The sequence below is a fragment of the Agelaius tricolor genome, unplaced genomic scaffold (assembly GCF_023055355.1).
Source record: "Agelaius tricolor isolate 1412-34295 unplaced genomic scaffold, bAgeTri1.0.p SCAF_4, whole genome shotgun sequence".
Taxonomy (NCBI): Eukaryota; Metazoa; Chordata; class Aves; order Passeriformes; family Icteridae; genus Agelaius; species Agelaius tricolor.
Window position 1 is genome coordinate 34,529,020 of NW_027269264.1, and position 20,937 is coordinate 34,549,956.

The 20,937-nt window shown below is 40.1% G+C and overlaps 1 protein-coding gene across 3 annotated transcripts in view; it reads left to right on the forward strand.

Moving 5' to 3' along the window:
• IQGAP2 (IQ motif containing GTPase activating protein 2) overlaps positions 1 to 20,937 on the forward strand; it is a 124,618-nt gene that overhangs the window by 28,306 nt on the left and 75,375 nt on the right. The window lies entirely within an intron of this gene.

Below are 20,937 nucleotides of genomic sequence, written 5' to 3' on the forward strand. Positions count from 1 at the left end.
AGAGCAGCCAAGGCCTTTGCTTCTCTGTGTGTTAATGACAGAATAAGTGACAGCATGTCATGGCAGTGCTTGTGTGCTTTGCCTATGCCACCCAGTCCGGACTGCAGGCTGTGGTGGCTGCATGCCATGCTGCTGGAGCAGCTGGCCAGAGAGTGGTGCATTCTCCCTGGCACACGTCCCGTTGGACTATATCCCTAGTGTAGCACTCACTGCTTTATGCTTAATCTCCTCCTCTGGTCCAAGGCAAGCAGTCATCATCTGCCTGTTTGCCTTGGACCAGAGTAGGAGATTACCTGGACTGAAGGAGTTTGCTTCTTAAAAGCCCCTTTGCAGGAGTGTACTTTTCACATGTTGAGATCCTTCTTTCTCAGCTTACCGTGTCCTGGAGAGCTGTTGATCTTTGGAGGAAGTGTTAATTCAGGCTCTGTCAGAAAGCATTGTGGGGAGGTATGAATAGCTCTTCATAGGTCAGCAGCTGTATGTAGTCAGCTCTACAGCACTACTTTGTACTGACCACTGATGCGAGTGAGGTGCCCACAGGTGTGTATGGGATCTTACTGTGTATTGGATGTAAGAAATGACTGCTCACAAGAAACATGCTGCTAGAGCAGGAGGCTTTTGCAATTACTTCATGGATGCTAGAAATCCACATCTCCGTGACTTAGCTACTGTTTTGAGACTGAAAGTCCTAAAATTGGTCTAATGAATGTTTAGATTTGCAAAAACCCCCTCCAGTGTGCTGCTGTAGCCCCAGCCCTGGATGGGAAAAGCAGCTCAAGGACTGGAAGGGTCAGTGCTCACTGAATGTGCAGGTATGGCGTTGCACCCAGCTTTTGCCTTCTAGGTACTGCAAGCGAACACTTTATAGAATAAGACCATTTTTGAGGCGTGTGGTCTGGATTCCTTCGAAAATCACTTCTGTTGCAAATGTCCCAACTGTTCACTGTCCAGAAAAGGAGCACTCTGGCAGTTTGTATCTCATATTTAAGAATGGAGTAATGCTGGGAACTGCTTTGGCTGTGGACGTTGCTGGCCACAGACCATGTGAATCCTGTGTTAGTAGATAGAGCTGTTGCACAACCAGTGCTCCCCATCAGGAGATGGGTGGCACTGCTCTGCAAGGGGTGTGGTTGCTTTTTAAAGCAATATGTGGTCAGATTTGCAACTGGGCTGGATTGGGTTGTGAGGTTGTGTGGCTCAGCTGTGTGCACTGTGTGATGCTTTTGATTGCTGTTAGTCTCCAATAATTCATGTGCTTATATAAAGATGACTTTGTATTCACCTGTATTTAAATGTAAGGGTCTCTTAAGAGGTATAGTAGTGTCCCAGAGGAGACAAGAGTCTATATGGACTTTGTAGGAGCTTGGACATTTGTCAGAGTGCACTTCTTGAGTTCTGGAATCATTGTCATTTGAGGCTGATAATTTGACAGCCTCCCATAATTGCTTTTGCTATTTTTGTTGCTAGATTTAGATAGGCATGTGCAGACCTCTGTGTGTGGCTATGTAAATCTCTCAAATTCTTTCCACCTCACTCAAATTAGGGAGAGCTGTGAAAATGCCTCTGTTCATGGTTTCTGTTTTCCAGCTCTCCATGTTTCTTTGAATTAATTATGCACTTTCTGTAATGCACAGGAAGACAGGTTCCAGGGTAATCTCTTCAATCCCAGATTTAACACCAAAAGGGGGAAAGATCCTTTAAGCCAAACCATCCCCTGGAAAATTTAAGTGATGTATTTGTTTTTCAACTGTGTTGTGGAACTGGCAGGCATTCTTGAATTAGTACAACTTAAAGTAATTCAGTTGAATGTTTTCTTTAAAACATAAGGAAAAAATTTCCTGACAAGATTTTTATTTTACAGTTTCAAATCATATGAACTTGTTGGTGTCTCATGTGAGGTGGTTGGTGCCATTAGAAAGACAAAAGACCAACTGTGGAGTTACCTCTTCTGTGAAATGAGAAATGGTAGCCCAAATATTGCTGTAATCTGGTGCATGTGTTCAGAATTAGCCTTGCGGTAGGCACAAAAAAAGAGGAGAGGTACTGGTTCTCTGTTTCAGCAGTGGCACCAGGACATGGCCTCGAGCATTTAACATACTCCACTGTTTCTACTGTACATTAGCACCATTCCTGACAACTAAGGCCTGAAATTGGTTCCAGAAGCAGAGACTGAGCTGTGAACAGGTTTTAAGCCTGGAAAATTCGAGTCTGGGGGAAGGGTTGTTAATGAATCCTCTCAAGTGAATGGAAGGAGCTGCTCTTGAGCTTGAAGTGCTAGGAAGTACTTTGTACAGCTTCTAGTGTCTATAAATGCTAGGCAGGTTCTGGCTTGGGAGAAGACACCTCCATGATCTGCAAGTGTAGCAGCTCTACTATCTTAAAGGGGAGAGCATCTTACAGGGCTTTTTTTATCATTTTAATTGAATTGGTAAGTTTTGACAAGTGAGTTGTACTATGGCATTGAGTGCAGATTTATTGTGGTAGGATGATGGCTAATGGCATGTATAATTTCTCAGCTATCCAGAGAGCAAAGAGCTTGACTGCCCTGGAATGAGAGTCCATGGTTTGCCATTGTGAAGATGTGTAATTCCTGCAAGGCAGGAGTACATTACTCACTTTGCAAGGCAGCAAACATGAGAGACTGTATTCTCACTCTGGCTTTTATTGCTCCCATATGTGCTATTGGTGATGCATTCACCTCACAAGAGAAGTGATAAAGCTAGTCTGGCAACTGGAGCCCTTCTGTCAACTATAGCATGTTAACTATTCTTAGAACTCGTTTGCCGTCAATGCAGGTAGATGCATTTTAAAATTCGACGCCATAAGGGTGTTGGAGGAGTTCTTCTAATGGATGAAATTGACTTAAACTCAATTCTTTTCATTACCCCTGTCATTCTGTTCTCTAAGTCTGCTTATTGTAGGTCTAAACGCAGAATTCGTCCACTGAGACAATAAAAACACAGATTCCTGCAGGCATCCATATCCCACAGCACAGAAATTGCCCTGCTGTGTTGTAGCTATGTTCAGGTCACTCATGTATTTTGTTTGACAGTGGATAGAATAGAAGAAGCTGTGGGAGCAAGGAAAGACAGGGGAATGGCTCACTTGAAATGTGCAAAAAACTCCAAGTAGGAGGCTTAACATGGGAAGAATTTGTGGAGGGCCATTGCATGCAGGTTATGGACCCTGGCTGCTGTTCCTGGGGTGTGAAGATGAGTGGGGTTATGGAGGATGCTGCTGCATGCCAGTCACATTTGCCCATAGGGCAGCTTGTCACTGGCCTTGGAGAAAGGTTCAAAACATCAATTGTATCATAAGTTACACTCTGTGGAAGGACTGTCTTTAAAGCTTGGCTGTCAAACAGGCTGCTCTAAAATGGGTAAAAATCAAATATCTGTTTACACATTGTGCCAAACTCTTTTTCTCTGTTAAAGAAACAAAGCAGTGAAATTATGTCACATCAGTAGATGTTAAAAGCTGGAATGTATTTCTTTCCTGACAGTTTCCAAGTTGCAGATTGCATCCCCTCCCTTGCCGTGATCCAAGGAAAGCACAGTGTGCTTCATTCAAGTACATCTGCATTTGCCTGATGTACAGACCCGGTCATGTGGGATTTACTTTGCAGCATGTTTGGGGGAGTGCCAGGCCTTGGTCTGGCAGCCTCTTTGCTGGAACAGAGTTCAATGGGATTCGTGACTGAAGTTGGTTTTCAGCGCTTCCCATTTTTCTGTTTAACATCTACAGAATAGGGAAGTGTTGACTTGATCCACCCAGTAACTTTTGAGGCACACTATCTTCAAGTGTTTTAAAAAATAAAAATCAAAATTCCACTTAATGTTGAATGCAAGCTATTGGGAGAGGAGAAAAAATTGTGGTTTGCTTTTTGGTTTTTTTCTATGAAGTACTGATGGCATTGAAGGAGATGTGTGTTTTCAGGTTTTTGAATTTTTAATAGCATGCTTTTACAGTATTTTCAAATCCTTTGTTCGTGTTTCTTTTCCTTTTTTTTTTTCCTTCCCACAAGAGCCCTGATCTTACCTTGTGATTAGTATAATACTTAATACTGGGATGTCTACTGTCTTTTTGAGGAGAACTTACACTTGAAGTCTTGGTAAATGTGAAGTATAGTATTGAATGGCATTGGCATTTTTTCTTTTTTTGTGTGCATAAAGCCAGATATAATTTTTAATACTCCTGCTGCTTTCTGTCTCAACAGAGACCTTGATCTGTCTTTCCTAAGTAAATATAGTTCTGTTGTGATTCCAATTTCAACATTTTCTCCACTTCCTCAGGGTCAAAGTGATATCACATGACAGTTAGTAGCACATACTGTTTTTCTAATTGAGAAGCAATAAAAGAAAACAGAATTTGTGAAAAACAGAAAGTGTTATTTATTTGTGAGCTTATGCACTCCTACTCTGTTGAGGAAAAGGTAGGAGTATAGGCAGACTTCTCATTATTTTTGTAGCATCTTCTGTTTCTTTCTTGTTGACGAACAATATAAGTAAGAAAAATCATGTCTGCTAAAGTTTTCAGTGTCTGAAACTTGCAGGGAGTAACTCATTTGCTGTGGTGGTTACTGCCTGAGATTGCAATGGTATTTTCAATGTCAACAGCAATTATTTTGCTTCTTGGGAAATCATAGAATCGTAGAATATCCTGAGTTGGAAGGGACCCACAAGAAACATCAAAGGCCAACTCCTGCCCCTGCACAGGATGACCCCAAAAATCACCATGTGCCTAACAGTGTCATTCAAATACTTCTTGACCTCTGTCAGGCTTGGTGTTGTGACCAATATCCTGGGGAACGTCACCTATGGGTGAAGAACCTTTTAATTATTATAATGATGATAATAACAATAGTGATGATGATAACAACAATGACCATAATAAATAAAAAAACACTCATTTAACAGCCTTTTCAGACCTTTGTAAAAGTCTCTAATGAATGTTTGAATTTTGCATTACAGTGCAAAAAAAATTAGGAAAGCTGGGGTAACTGGAGGATTTGACAAGGTTGACCTTTAATAACCTGAGGTGCCAAGGAAGAGGCAACACACTGCAGCTGCTGAATTGAGACCTCCTCTGAAATCTGCAAAGGGCTCCTTATGTACTGAATATTCACTAGGGTCAGCAAAACTGTTATTTGTATTTGTTCTGCTTTCAGCAGATGAACTCAAAATCTCTATCTGTATTCTGCCAATCTGTAATTGGCAAGAGATTATATTTCATGCATTTTTTGTTTGGATTCATCCTTAATGCAGAAAGAATTTGATCTGTTCATCTCTGAGCACTTTCACCTTCTTGTGGCTTGTCTTTAGATTTCAAAACCAAGGGCTGAATTCTGCCATTGCTTTACAGGCTTCCTAAAAGCCTTGATACCTACACTGCAGTGCAGATTTTTCAGCAATCCACTAGTTTCCAGCAAGTTCCAAGAGAAAACATGCATGCAGTGCTTCTGAATTGCATCGGTGTCAAGATCCTGTGTTTCAAAAGAAGCGACTGTCTCAGGGCAGAGTTCACAAGGCTCTCTAGTTATTGTGTTTCTGTGCTGTCTGAACTGGGTGTCACCAGAGGAGTTGTGTCTTCTCTGAAGATCCTGCTTAGCTGGTACTTCGATAACATGATTAGATTAATAATTAATGCTGAGTGTGCTCTGTGGCCTTTCATGTGATGCAAGATGTGAATAAGCAGGTGATGGTAATGAAAAACTTCCTCCAATCTACAAAAGGCTTATGGTTCATCACCAACAAAAAGGGCGTAATAAGAAATTTGTAGAATGTTTTGATTTTATCTGAGTCTTTTTCTCTTGTTTACAGGAATGGCAAGGATTGGGAGTGAGAGGGAGTGTGAAGTTCATTTGGGAGTTTTCAAGAATAAGCAAATTCCTTTTAACACTTTCCCCTCTCCTCCACCCCAACCAATTGGTGAAAATAAAACTGGTATGAAAATGGCTTTCTGGCCTTTCAGAGGGACAGACAGTTCACCAAAATAGTCCCTTTTTAAATTTTTCCTTTTTAATTTTTCCTTTTTAAATTTTTCCTTTTTAAATTTTTTCCTTTTTAAATTTTTTCTTTTTAAATTTTTTCTTCTTTTCTTCTGACTGACAGAATAAGGTGAAAGAAACAGTTTTTGTAAATGAAATGCTATGACAGTTTGTGCTTTTCCATGCATGGAAAACAGTCCATTGTTTCTTTGGGAAAAAAAATGCTTTTGGCTGATGTTGGCTGTGCTTAAAAGGTGCTGAAGGAATTACTTGCTCTTGTTGTTTTTCAGGTGTTCCACTTCTCAGATTCATTTGAGGAACAAAGCCCCTGACCTTTCTCTGTGGTCACTTTCTCTTAGCCATTTTTTTCAGGTCAGATAATTGTGCTGGTGCATGCAGTGCTGGGACAGAGCAAGGAAGGGTAGCCTGGGTTTGCTAGAGCATCTGTAGTGGCAGAAGCAGGTACAGAAGAATAATCTGTAGCTGGGGTTTTCCTCCTGCTACAGGAGAGAAAACTAAATTTCTCATGACTGGTAGTGCAAAGATTTGGGAAGAGTGTGTGCAAATTTGTTACCTGAGCTAGGTCTAAAAATATTTGATGTGAAGCATTCAGCTTTTTGGGTGTTGCTGTTAAAATAAGAATGTGTCTCGTGTAAAATGGGATATATCACCTCAAGGCAGTGAATCCTTTCGCATGGCTGCCTACTAGTAAAAATTCTGTCTGGCAAGCATTAGGGCGTGGAAGTAAAACAAGAAAACTGCTTTGTTTAGAAGTACAGCTTTGGTAATGCCTGATAAAGCACTTTCTAAAATAACAGTTGTTAGTGCTTTTGCACAATACTGCTTTCATCGAATTTTGACATTTAAACATTGAAATACTATGGCGTTAGTGTTTGCAGAATGTTTTCATGATGACCATATTACTCCAAGGAGTCTGATCAAGAAGCCAAAAACCTGAATAACTTCAGGCATCTTTTCTCTTGCTGCATCATCTGCTGGAAAGTTTCTCTCAAGGCACACATTCAGAAATTGTGATGAAGTACCCTGACATAATATGTCCTTAATGAGTCTAAAGTACAATTCTGCCTTGAATAGAGGTCATGTTTTAAAGGTCAAAAGTGCTTAATCTGGTGATAAAAATGAGCCTTTTCATTATTCATTTCTGTTAGCTATGCTGGCTTATGGTGCTATCAGTGAACTGTACTGGATTTTCCTAGAGGTAAAGCTTCTAACTACAATTTATTAATTGATGTGAACCTGTCAAGATACATCAGAGGCTTATCACTTGATCTGCAGAAGTTTCCTAACAGCTTGTTAAATAGCTTATTGTCCCATGGTAGATTTTCAAGGTTGGAGACTGGAAGAAGTGTTTTGAATTATAATGTGAGTGTAGATGGACTTTTACATGGGAGTTGAAGATGAACTCCTTCCACTTTCCTGAGAAAAACTGTGTAAGAAACAGTCAGTAGGTGCTTTATAGTGATCCAGACCTTTTCTTCTTTCACTGGGAAAGTGCTGTGATACAGAGAGGAGACTCACAGCTTTGTTTCATTCGACTTGCTTCAGGTTTGACAATTTTTATGTGAACAGTAAAGAACCATGCACCCAGGTTTCTAAGGAGCCCATTAATTCCTTTTCCCATAACTTGAAAAATGCAATCTCTAAGATTTAACTTTTTCATGTTAACTTCTGGGCCTGCCTCATTAAAGTCAGCAGTAGCTCTGTTCTTCTGGTGTGTAAGAATTAGATTGCAAGTCTTCACCACTGATTGAGTGTGTTGGAGGATCTGATGCTAGCTGCTGAAATCATAGAATGGTTTGGGTTAAAAGGGACATTAGAGACCACCTATTTCCAAACCCCTGACTTGGGTAGGGACACCTTTCACTAGACCAGGTTTTCAAAGCCCCTCCATGTCTGGTCTTGAACAATTCCAGGGATGGGATATCCACAGCTTCTTTGGGCAACCTGTTCTGGTGCCTCACCACCCTCACAGTAAAGAATTTTTCCCCAATATCAAATGTAAACCTGTTCTTTCCGTTTTTCCTCCCCTGTTACATCTATCTTTCCATCAAAAGTCTCTCTCTGTCCTTCTTGTAGGCTCCTTACAGGTATTGGAATGCCACATTTAGGTTACCCATAAGCCTTCTCTTTTTAAGGCTGAACAAATCCAAGTCTCTCTGTAGGAGAGGTGCTCAGTTCCTCTAATCAGCTTGGTGTTCCTCCTCTGGGCTTGCTCCAACAGGTCAATGTCCTTCCCAGCCCAGAGCTGAATGCAGTGCTCCAAGCTCTGGGATTTCACCAGAGCAGAGGGGTCCAATCTCTTTTTTTTCTGTCACTTCTCTCCTTTCACTCCCACTACTTTTAATTTTGGAAGTGCTTTATTAGCAACTGAAGACCTACATCTACAGATAAGGGGATGTCACAGTTCTGACTTTGTCAAATTATTGCTCTGATTAAATCTGGGTTTTTTAATAGGTAGTTGCATTGATTGAGGTCTGTGTTTGACACGCTTTTTCAGAGTATTTGGGGAAATACTGTTTTCCAGATACTCTATGTCAGTGGTGTGTGCTACACTGAACTCTGAGTGACCTACTTGAACAGATTAGGGTTGAATACAGTGCATATCCTGTCTCAGTATATATAAAAGGCATTGCACAGCAAGTATGGCACTGCTGTAGCACATATGGCTTTCTGGTAGGCAGGCAGAGAATGAAAACTTTTGAACATGGTGCAGTGCAGATGGTTTATTACTGTCACTGAGTGTGCCAAAGCATGAGGTTTGGATGAGGAAATAGCAATACTTACAGACGTGCACTGGTAAAAAAAAGCAGGTAAGATGATGTTCAGATGCTCCCTCTGATGATACCATAAGCAAATGGTTTCATCAACAGAGAAAGAGGGAAGGGAAAGATGAAAAGCTATTCTGAGTGTGAGATCTGAATGGTCACTTCTGTTCCATCTGAGTGTTGGGGACAGATTTGGGGTTGCAGTTCCCTAGATACTGATTATAAAGTCTGTTCCTGAGTTTGAAGAGACTTTGTCTTGCTGTTCATCTGCTTTAGTCTCAGAGTATGTCCTGGGAAAAGCAGCTGGCAAAGTCATGAATTGTCTTTATGTCAGAAATTAGACTCGGATGACATCAAAAGAATTCAAGTGTGAGCTTGAAGGAAAGGAACCAGATGAAGAGCAGAAGCAAACATGTGTTGATGGTGTGGGAGAGCAGAGGTGACCCATGCAGGGAGAAGAGCAGCCACAGCAAACTCTGCAAACTTCTCCCAGGAGCCTGCCCCAACAGGCCACCGTCAAGCAGTGAAGGAGGAGATGAGGAACTGAGGAGAGCTTTTCAAATGAGGGGGGGAAGATTGATTCTTCAGAGGATGAAAAACTGTTCTTTGCCTCAGGCATGCGGGCAAGAGGTGGATAGACAGATGGGATTGCAAGGCAGTGAACTTGTGGAATGGGAGAATGGATTGGAGTCCAGTCAGGTTGGAGCTGTGGTGAAAGGGATGGATGAAAATCCAGGTGGTGGCATGTTATGCAGGAAGTTGACAGCCTGCAGGACCATCAGGTAATGTAGGCTTGCCCCATGGTGGGCTTCTGATAGTTGCCAGGACATAGTTTTGTTGTAACCTCTCTTAGTTTAGCAGGTACAGTGCTAATACTTCCTGTAGTGCTATGAACAGCTAAATTAGTCATGATTATGCTTTTTTTTTAAATAATTCTTTTCAATTGTTGAAATTTTGAATAGTACAGTTTAAACATTGATCTTCCCTCAGAACAAGTGCTGAGTGCTCACTTCTGTAAAGATAAGATCTTTGTTCTGGTCCATCCAAATGTTGAACTGTAAGCTCTGTATATTCATGGGATAAACAATGATTTGCATCTAATAATGAACTGCAAAAGCACACTGTGGTCTTTGCTCTTTTTAAGTAGCCTAGAAGTGCTATAACTATCAACACATTTATGCTATGTGGTGATTGTTAGATCACAGCTCTGTACTTGGTGGGGGACTCAACTACAGGGATGGGGACAAGGTCTGCCTATCCTTGGTGGTACATTCCTTGGAGTGCCTAAGACCTGATAGTCACTGATCCCTAGATTAAACAACTTCTGATCATGTCAGATTAAACAGTTTGTATGACCAAGATATTTGACAATCAAGGGGTAATTTGCTATAGTAATTTTGACAGTTAAAAACATGTTATTAAACACATTGTGTTACAGTGGAGTTTTTGTTTTGAAGATGGGCATTATAGTCAAGGACTGAATAGCCAAAAAACTTTAAAGTAAACAGGACAGGACAAATCAAATAGTGTTTGAAAAACAGAGACCTGTACTGTATATAGAAGCACAAATAAAAAAACATCAAACAAATGAAATAGTTTGGGAATGGGGAAAGATGACAAAACGTAAGGAGCCATCCAGACTTGGTATGAGGCTAATTCCTGGGATGAATTGAGTCTTATTGGTGAGTATTTTGTGCTGATCTGGTAAAATCTGTGACCTGTGAACTATCTAAAAAGAAAAGTCATCCAGACAAAGGCTCATGCAATGTATTCTCTAGATCAGTTTTACATGGTCATTCATTGCTTCCTGCTTAACTTTGAATCAGCTCCTGGTTTGCTGTTTGTCATCTGTGAGAAGTGAATGTGAAACTTAAGTTCTAATTATTGTCCTCTGTTTCTGTCCTTTCTTCTTTTGACTTTGCATGGGAAGAAAACTTTTTAAACATTTGGCTTACTGGACATGTATTCTGTGCAAACCTGAGCAGTGTTTCCTGAGCAAAACATAGGACCTGTAATTTGATTTATACCAGTTATTCTTAACAGAAGGAGAAATATGATCTGTGCAGGAATACTGAGCATTTCTTTATGCAGTTTCTATTTTTCTATGATTTCATTTAAGAAATACTAAAATCCCAGAGATTTGTTTCTTGCTTGCTGTTTACTAACTGATGCACTTTTACTCATATGTACAGCACTGCCTGCTGTGTCCCTGCATCACAGGCTTTTTCTTGCTACTATCTCTCACATCTGCTTCAAATGGGTGTGTGCCTGATCTAAAGCAGGCTGAAAATCCTTGACTATTTGTGTAGCCTGAGCAATACTTTAAAAGCTGCTTGTTAGCTAATGGCAAGCATGAAAATTAAAGCATGGTCAGGGAAGGATCTTTTTAAAAAGAAGGAAAGTGGCTGTGGGGATAAGATCTTGTATTTTTCAGCAGATCTTGTTGCCAACCCTAGATGAAACCTAATCAGTGTCTTTCTATTTTTTGAAGGGAAGGAGGGGGAAACCAAAAACTACAAAAGTCCAAACCTCATTATATGTTCCAACTCTTGTTCTGCCTCCTTACTTTCATTTTAAAAAAAAGTGAAGTTTTCTTCTGGCTCCCTTTTTGCAATTTTGTTACAGTTCATTTGATCTCTTCCCACTACTGCATCTTCCTCAGTCTTTGCTTTTGGGATGCTTGAGAGACTTGCTTCCTGCTTATGACTGCCAAATAGGCTCCCACCTTTTACTGGCATCCCCTTCTTTGCCCCAGAGAGGTGTGCATCTTTCTTTATCTTGAACATCAGAAGCAATTATTTAGAATCATCTCCCTGGTTTTGCAAAGGCAATAAATTATAATTAAAATACTGTACCAATTCGTCTACATGCTTAGCAAGTAGGTGATACTTTTATGTTTTTTGCTGCAATGAGAAACCCTAACTATGTATTTTAATGAGATCTTAAATTCTATAGAATTTCATCCCCCCAGGTCAAACTTCTTGTTTGCAAGTGATGGAAGTTTGCCAGTATGCTGTGCTTGAAAAGAATCATTGTGTAATATTTGTCCTTTTAAGCTATCCTACCCCATAACAGAATGCTATCAGCTCAAGAATGCTGCTTTTTACGTAAGAACATAAGCATAATGACATAGAAAACAGATATGCATCTGTTGATTCTTATTTAATGTTCAGACTTGGGCTTAAGAGGTGCAAAATTTGTCAAAGTCAGTCACCTAACCATTTGGTTTGTTTATTTATAAGCATGTGTCTACACCTTGGTGTAGTCTTGTTTCTGGAAGGTTTCTTTTTCATGCAAATCATGATTGCTGCAAACCAAGCCTCCCTGACCTCATTAGCTTTCATCCTCTTTCAGAGCAAACCCTGGCAGGTGTGATGTAACCTGGAAGAGATTTTCTCCTTTTGCCTTCAGCAAGTGGGCACTGGTAGAGAAAGTGGCTGCTGTGGCACAGTTGCATCTGCTGTGCTGTGCTCCTTGCTGGCTGACATTTTTTTTTTCCCTGGGAAAGACACTTGGTTTGGCTTCAAAACAGCTGTTTGTTATTATGTGCAGTGCAGATATTTTTCTGGCCAGGATATCTCCATTTGGTGTGCATGAAGGTAGGAACACTAGATACTTTTGGTTCAGCTAATGCTCCTCTCTGATGCTCAAAGAATGATTTGATGGTAGCCAGATGTTCATGATTATTAATCGTCATTTCGCAATTTCCAGGCATTGGAGATGATTGTCTTTTATCATTGAATTTGGAAGCTCTTGCAATTTACTTGCTATTTCATTTTAGCATTTGATGTAAGAAAGGCAAGTGGCAATACAGCCAGTGTGTTGGGCAGTGTAGACAAATAGTGCTGGCTGTGGCTTTCATTGCATGTAGAAATCAAATTAGCATTCAGTTCTTCTAGGTTGTGGTCGCATCTGGTTCTCCCCATAGGAGCACACTTGCTTAAGTCAACATACCTATCACTGACTTGCTGATTAGACGTCACACAATTGAGTAGAAAATGTGTACATCCAGTACTCATGGCCTAATTAGTCTTATTTTTAAGTGTTATTTCTCAGAATTATAGAATATGTGGAGTTGGGGATCTGCTGCTACAGCTGGATTCCTAAAAATCTGTGGAGACTGTAGGATCCACCCAAGAATCCTCAAAGAGCTGGATGAGTTCATTACTAAACCTCTCCTGATGATTGAGTGGCCTTGGAAGTCCAGAGAGGTCCCAGCTGACTGGAAGCTGATGAAGTTGTCCCAGTTCTCAGAAGAGGCAAGGAGGACAACTCTGGTAACTAGAGTTGTCAGTCTCAGTTCAATACCTGGTAAATTTATGGATAAGATTATTCTGTGATGCTTTGAGAACCACCTGAAAGACCATGCAGTGACGTGTCACAGCCAGTATGGTTTCACGAGAGGAAAGTCTGGTTTATCAAACCTGATCTCCTTTCATGACAAGGTAACCCACCTAGCTGATCAGGGGAAGCCATTTGATGTGATCTTTTTGGATTTCAGTAAAGCTTTTGATACTGTCTCTTGCAGGGTCCTTCTGGACAAAATATTCAGCACACAGCTGGATAAACACTTCATGTGATGGGTGAGCAACTGACTCCTGGGTCAGGCCAAAGGGTTAACTCAGAAAACTAAAGGGAATGTTTGACTTTCCCTTTGCTGGGGAGCCCTGAAAGAGTGGCCATCAGGATTACCAGTCAGTAGTGAGGCAAAGGCTGATTATAACACATGGAAGAACTCTAATGAAACTATGGAAACAGCTTTCTGCTGTATGCCAAGGTTGCTGTCTAAGCACTAACCAGTTGTTCGAGGTTATTGCAGCTTCCATCAAGGTACTTGTGGAGATCTGGAGAAATTCCAGCAGTTATAGTAGTAGCCTGTTCTGGGTCAGAATGAATTAGGCTTCATTGTTTTACTTTGGTTCAAGAAGCACTCTTGGTTAGAGGCAGTTGCCAAGTTCCTCTCTGTGCAAGATTTATTTCCTTTGAAATGGATATATCAAAGAAGACCTCTGTGTGAGCACTACTGACCAGATGAAAATTTATCATGAAGATGTGGTGTCAGAGCTGTTAAAGTCAGCCAAAAAGCCACCCATATTCTCCTTTTAAATCATAAATTATTCAAAAGCATCAACTTTGGGTTCTTAAAAAATAACTCTTATTCTTTTGAAATTATCTCCATCCAGAATGTAATTAAATACCACTTGGATTTAAAAAAAAAAAGATGTTTAAATAGAGATTGAGTATGAAAAGAAACAATATATTTGTTTAATGAGAGTGTTGAACCATTCTATTGGAAAGCAACCTTTGCACATCAGTGTGTTTGTCACTTGAAAGGGTAGTGATAAAGACACACAGCCTTTCTGTCCTTGCTCTCAATGCTAAAGGTGAAGGGGTCATACATACATCTGTAGCATCTAACCTGCTGTGTCAGATGGTCAACTTCAGACACTGCATATGATGCCATTTTTTTTTTTTGTTAGTGATTCAGACATGGCCCATAAATCCTAGGCTAAGAATTCAGGCCAGAACGCAAACTTAGCTTCAGCTGCACAATAACGTAGCAGCTTTGGTGATCTTTGCCTTGGAAGCAGAGTAAAGAGTTTTTAGAAGGTAGCGAGTACCACTGTCCCCAGACTCATGTCATTGCCTCAGTTTGTAGAGGAGATGCATAGAGGACCATACATAAAGCAAGTATTCAAATCAGGCAGAACAGATCTACACCTCATAACGAAACACACTGATCTCTCTGACAAAGAGCAGGCAAGTACATCTTCAAGATGGTGGGGTAATGACCCATAATTTAGTGACAGCCTTTGATCTCCACAAAGCTCTCATTTGTAGATTAGTAAAAAAAAATTGAGCAGTAGCTTAGCTCTGCTCAAGATAATTAGACTAGTCCCTCTTAGTCCTTCATGCATTTCATGTAAATGCATAGAAAAATGTCTAGATTCACTAATAAAATGAGTATTAATTGGATTTCAGCCTGACATGATTCCAAGTGCTGTGTTTTGATGCCTTTTGAAAGAACCAAGTAACTTTGAGCCTTCATTTCTCGGGAATGCTGCTTTTGTTGTGCTCCATCTGCACACACCTGTGCCCTCCCACAGTGCAGCTGCTGGAATAAATGATGTGCTCTGTAACAGCCACTTGAATAGTGCCCAGTACTGTTTGTGTGCAAAGAAGCGTGATGTCTTGTACCTAAACTTTAGGTCTAATGGTACTCAGAACAGAAGCTCATTACAAACCTGTCACATTTCTTCCTGCTCTGGTTTTGCCCTCTGAAGTAGGTAGTACAGAGAAATCACATGTTTAAAATAATTTTTAACTTGTGAGAAACTGAGCCTCAATGAAACCTCAGAGTATTCTGAGGTTAATTTATAAACATATTTGTACTTAGTTGGATATGCTGGGAAGTAAAGTATGGAGCTGTGGTTCTCTTGTCCTGCCTGTGTAACTGTCACTCCAGCTTATGTTCTCTGGTATGTTTCTCATATTCAGGTGAACTTTTAGATGCACAACTGAAATTGTCATAAACTATTTGCTTGGAGTCTTCTGATGGCAAGAAGAAACTTACACTTGCTCTGTAAAGCCCAGCACACTGATGATGACAAACACTTCTCAGGGAGTGGTTTAACAGGAGTATGAAATTAAGACACTTACTCACATAAATGGATGAACCTGGTACTAAAAATAACAATTTCAGATGTAGTTGATAAAAAGTGCTTTTGTAAGTATTTGGAGAATATTTTACAAAGCAGGCAACAGATCCGGCTAGTCCAGTAGTTTGACTTGAAGTACTGGCTTTTGAGAGTAAGCATAGATAGTGCATACAAACCTGCACTATTTTATTCTAATTGATAAAACCAAAATGGTGCTGCTGACTAGCTTTTATAGGAATCCAATTTTCCCATCAAAAATTCTGTGCTTTTCCTTTGTGGTTTCAATTTGAATGTGAGTATGATAGATTTGACTGACTTGACTTGACTCACCTAGGTGAACATTGGTTACTGCTCCTTCTCCAGACAGCCATGTCCTGGGGAAATTGGTCTTTGATTAAAGAGCTGTTCTGCATAATAAGAGCAGGAGTGATTGCTGCATCCAAATTCACTGAGCACAGGAATTAGAGCCATTCTTCCACTACTTTGAAAGCCTTGCTCTCCCCTTGTTTTCACAGGTGCAGAAAAGACACATTTTCCCATCTTTTTTGAGATGATAAGGTATATCTAAACTACTTTTAGCTCACCATGCAATTTTATCATATTGCGGTATAGACACAGGCATGGTCTTTTATTTTAGAAAAGCAGATAGAAAACAAATACTGATTTTCTGTCTTGGGTGCTGCATGATGTGACAGCTTAGCATGTGAGTGTTCTGTACACAGCTCTAAAAGCAGGGACAGTGAAAACCCCTCTGCTGCTCTTCTCTCAGAAGCACAGCTGCAGTTGAGAGGAGAGCTTGGGACTGCTTGGATGATGTCTCAGTGACTTAGGGAGGGGTGAAGGTGAGGCAGGACAGAGCTGGCTTAATGACAGCTTTGCTCTGTATCTTTTTACTGCTGAGGATTTCTTGGCTTGTGGAGGCCACCTGGTACTGTGTCTGAAAATTCATCCAGTGCTGTGTGCTGGGAGAAGTTAGCATCCTCCACAGCTGGAGTGCAAAATACTTCAGGATGCTGTGGTCTCTGCTAGAGTTCAAAGAACATAGTGTATCATTGGCCTTTGCTTGACTAGAGGTCAGAAAACTTGAAGCCAAAGATGACAAAAAAAAAAAAAAGGTAGAGAGCACTATACAATACTCTAACATAAGGGTGGCTTTTTAATGGTAATTGTGTTAGTTTTTTAATGTCATGAAATGCAGAAACACATTAAATGTACTTGTTGGATATAAATCATCAAATTATGGTTACTTTTAAAGTTCTAAAATTACTTTAGGGACCAGGGGTAGAAAAATGTGGAAAAAAGTCTGTTTCCAATGTCACATGAAGGAGATGTACACATATCACAAACTCAGCCACAGCATTTTGGGTATTTTTAGCTAACGCCATTATTTGGGAGGGGAGGAATGGTTGTGTCTGAACCAAGGAAACATTGGTTCAAACCTGTATCTTGCTCCTGTATGCACCACTGCCTTCAATGAGCAGCGCTTGTTCTCTCTTGGAGTACATATCTCTTTAAGCAATTAATTAATCTGCCATTTGGTGTGCAGACAGCCCTTCTGGTTAGCAAACGTGAAATTAGACTCTCCAGTTGCGGTAGATGAAATACTTCCAATATACCTTGAAAAGAGTTATTAGTGTTAGATCTTACCCAAGCTACAAAATAAAAGCTAAAAGGAAAGTTGTATACGTTAATGCGTGCCATGCTTTTATCTGTGGACAATATTTCTACTGTCTCTGTCAGCTGTGGATAGTCAGTTAAATCTTCTGGCCCTAAAGCAACCTTGTTCCCAAACTGTGACAGACTTAGAAACAAAGATTGGCTTTAGAAACAAGATCCAATTAGTGACTAAAGAGGAAACATTCTTCTCGGGGTGGATAAGTATCTGGATTCAGTGAAGAACTGGAAACACTTCCATGTTAATTAGCATTATTCCTCAAGTTGTCTGTAATGAGAAATTTTTTCTGTAGTCTTCTATGTGTCTTTCTATCTATTTCCCAGGTAAATTAATTGGAGGGTTGGGCAGTGTTGAGTAGAGAAGCCTTGTTGTAGTCCTGTAGCCTTGCCTTGTGAACAGGGTTAGTGAAACTGCTGCTTACAGCTGTGGAAATGTTCAGCTGGAAAAAGCAGATAAAGTAACTTGTACCTCAGTGTGTGTTTGCATACCTGCCATTAATAAACCAATCCATGCAAGCATGTGATAGTGTAACTGGTGTTTGGGGCTGTAGAATTGTATTTGCCTGATCTTTCCTCTAAGGTGCTGCTTTTCATTTATAGCTGCTTTTTCTGTACTGAGCGTTGGCTGAACTTGTCTGGACCCCATGGTCCACTAGAACAATAGAAACCTTTGAATCGTGTACTTCCCAAGCTAGGCTCTCCCCACATTTTGCAAAGTGACTCACAGGCTAGGCCTGCCAGAGTTGCCAGAAAATGATATCATCTGGATACTGTAGTATCCCACGTACAAACCAAAGGGTATTTAGAAATTAGGCTGACAACTACAAAAAGGAAATAGCTGCATTTCAGATGAATATCTCAATTTTAAATCTGTATAATTGTGTGTGTGCTTATTAAATACAGGAGTTGTGCAATAGGCAAAAAGAAAAAAGTGCAAAAGAAAAGCTTCAGTGTTTCTTGAACTGTGTTTTCTGATGACCGCAGAGTGGGTAATCCTGTTCTCCTGCTGTTTGTCTTGTGCCAGCAATAGTTCATGCAGTCAAGCTGTGTCAGATCAGGGAATTTATTTGGTCAAACACTAACATATGTATCTTGTGTTGCTGCATTAGCTCTCAGCAGGATCAGTTCCCTGGTTCTACTCTCCCCGCTATCCCTGGGGCACTGATGTGGCCAAAATTGACGGGGAAATGCAGACAAGAGTGCAGTAGAGAATGGGAAGCAGGAGAAGCACACTAACTTGTCCAGTGGCTATCTATCTGTACCATAAAGCAAACTTGAAATTATATCCTTAGCCTCCCTTAAGCAGTTTGGCAGAATTTCAGATGTAAACATCTTACGTATTGACATGAGATGCTTCTTTTTGTCCTCTTCACCCCCACGCTACATGGTCCAAAAAACCAGCATTTGCTGTTTGTGGTCACTCTGCTATACTGGGACCTGGAGAAGCACTACCCTGGGAAGCAACTTGCCATCCTCAGGAGTCCTTTGTCACAGCAACTTGGGGCACTCTGATGCTGGCACACAGCGATGGAGCTCCTGGCCAGTGGCCTGCACAGGCAGATGAAATTTGCATTAAGTAAGACTAGAGTCAAAGGCTTCTCCTTTGTCAAATGTCAAAGGCAAAAGAGGCTAACAGATATGATTTTGTGGGAAAATTAGCTGTATTCTAACACTAGTTTTTTGTTCTATTCCTCTCCTGTTTCTGGCAGATGCATAAATTTGAGTTCTGCTGGTTTGGGAATGTATGTGGAATTTAACTTGCTACTAACTGTCATGTTTTCAGATGTCTGACCCTGGTCTGGAATATGGTACACAGAGTATTCCCAAAATAAATGAACTGAGCAGCATGTTTCTTATTACTTCATTTCTGTCTCTGTGTTCTGTGTTAAAACCAGACAGTGAATGAAACCTGGCATGTAAACTGATCCACCTGTATTAAAGCACAGCACTAAGCAAGATAAGTCTAGATGTTCAGCCTGTGCACTTCATTTCCCTATGTGATATAGTACTGGTTCTGCCCCTTAAAGCACTGTGCTTTACTGCTTCTTCTGCTCCTGATTATTGCCACCAGAATACCAACAGATGTTTCTGGTAAGACCATTAAATACAGCATTTAAGTCAAAATTTTCATAATTTAAAACTCATTCAGAAAGATCTTTGCCCTTCAATTGTCCCTAACCTATATCATATCTTTGACCTGTAACTTAAAAGGAGTTAGAAGGGCTCATGATTTGATTGCCTTCCCATTCAGGCATTGAGGTGACAGGTACTATCAAAAGAGATTATGTTCCCACCAGTCTATAACTAAGAGCATAGAACATCAGATATTGTTCATCTTGGTTCAAATAATTGTTCTTCATATGTCATAAATGCTTTGCCAAAGAGAAAACCATGGTATTAGGAGAGCTAAGTACAGACCTGATAATATGTATGCAAAACTAAAAGGAGTTGCAATGCATTCCTCTTGTTTAAATATTTCAAGCCCCCACCCAGACTTGGATCCACATTGCTTCAATATTTCTAGATGCTTTTGAGCATTCTGCTTTCCCTTGACATGGACATTCTGCTCTTGAAAAACTCTGGCCATGCAAACTCACATGCATAGAACAGAGCTGAAACAATCCCAGTGCTTAGGAGGGAGTATTGTGGTGACAAGATTTGTGAATTCAAAACTGAGTAACTGGAGGACTGCTGGGCAGCCTGATGCACATTCCTATAAGCCTACATACTAATAATAAAAGTTGCTACAATAATATAAATTTACTTTTAGTCATGTTAAAGTAGAATACACTGAGTCAAGATTTTTGTAGAAAAAACAAACCAAAGCAACAAACAATCACCTCTTCTAGAATTTTGAAAAGGCAAGATGAAGGCACTGGCTATTGCTGAAAATTAGAATTAAGTTTTCTTGGGCCGGTATTTTGTCATGGAAAATTAGGTCACTTTGACAGAGGATGAAGGAGAGACTGAAAGTTCTTCCTTGAACTGAAGAACTACAGCTGTGTACAGGTTAAATTTTTTGTTCTTACATAGTGTACTGCTATTTCCTCTATATAGCAGAAATTGATATAACACAAAGGTAGCTTTTGATGTCTTGCCACTGTTGAATGGTGGTAATTGGCAATATAAATACAGTGTTTAAATTTTTGCCCACCATCATTTTCTGGTTAAACTCTTAAAAGTAAAGGCAGATGTGTGATTACTGCTATATAGCAAATACTCTAATGTATGGTGCTGTCTCTCAAGTACGCAATTATCTTAATTTAAATTTTAAAAATTCCATGTCAAGTTTGTGTTTGACTTAAAACCCCAAACGATCTAAAAATTTGCATGTAGGAAAATCTAACCTTAACACCCAGCATGAGATTGGGAGTTTACCATTTGCCTGTAAGCACAATCAGTAATTGAATACATCCATACTGAAATCAGTTTAAAAACACAATGCATAAAAAAAACCCTGAAAACTTTCTGAAAAAAATCTAAGTTTACTCTCCCTCTTAATCTAGAATATTCTTGATTCTCTTGCTTCACACAGTTGGTGTTTCTCTATTTAGTTGTTGCAAATACTTTACCCTGGGATATGGTATGCTGCAGTGGCAGGAGGGGGTTTTTTCCAAAGCAAACAAGAATGGAGCAGAGAGGCAGTGTTTATGTAAAGTAAGCTGTGTGAAAGGAGTGTGCTATAATTCAGTAATAACATATACATTTATAAATGTAGAATTAAGTTGCTCAGGATTTTGTTAACAAGCTGTTTGTAGTTTAGAACTACATCTGCCAGAGCGATATTGAAAAGACAGCTTATCTTTCACTTACCATGTTTGTAAATCAATTG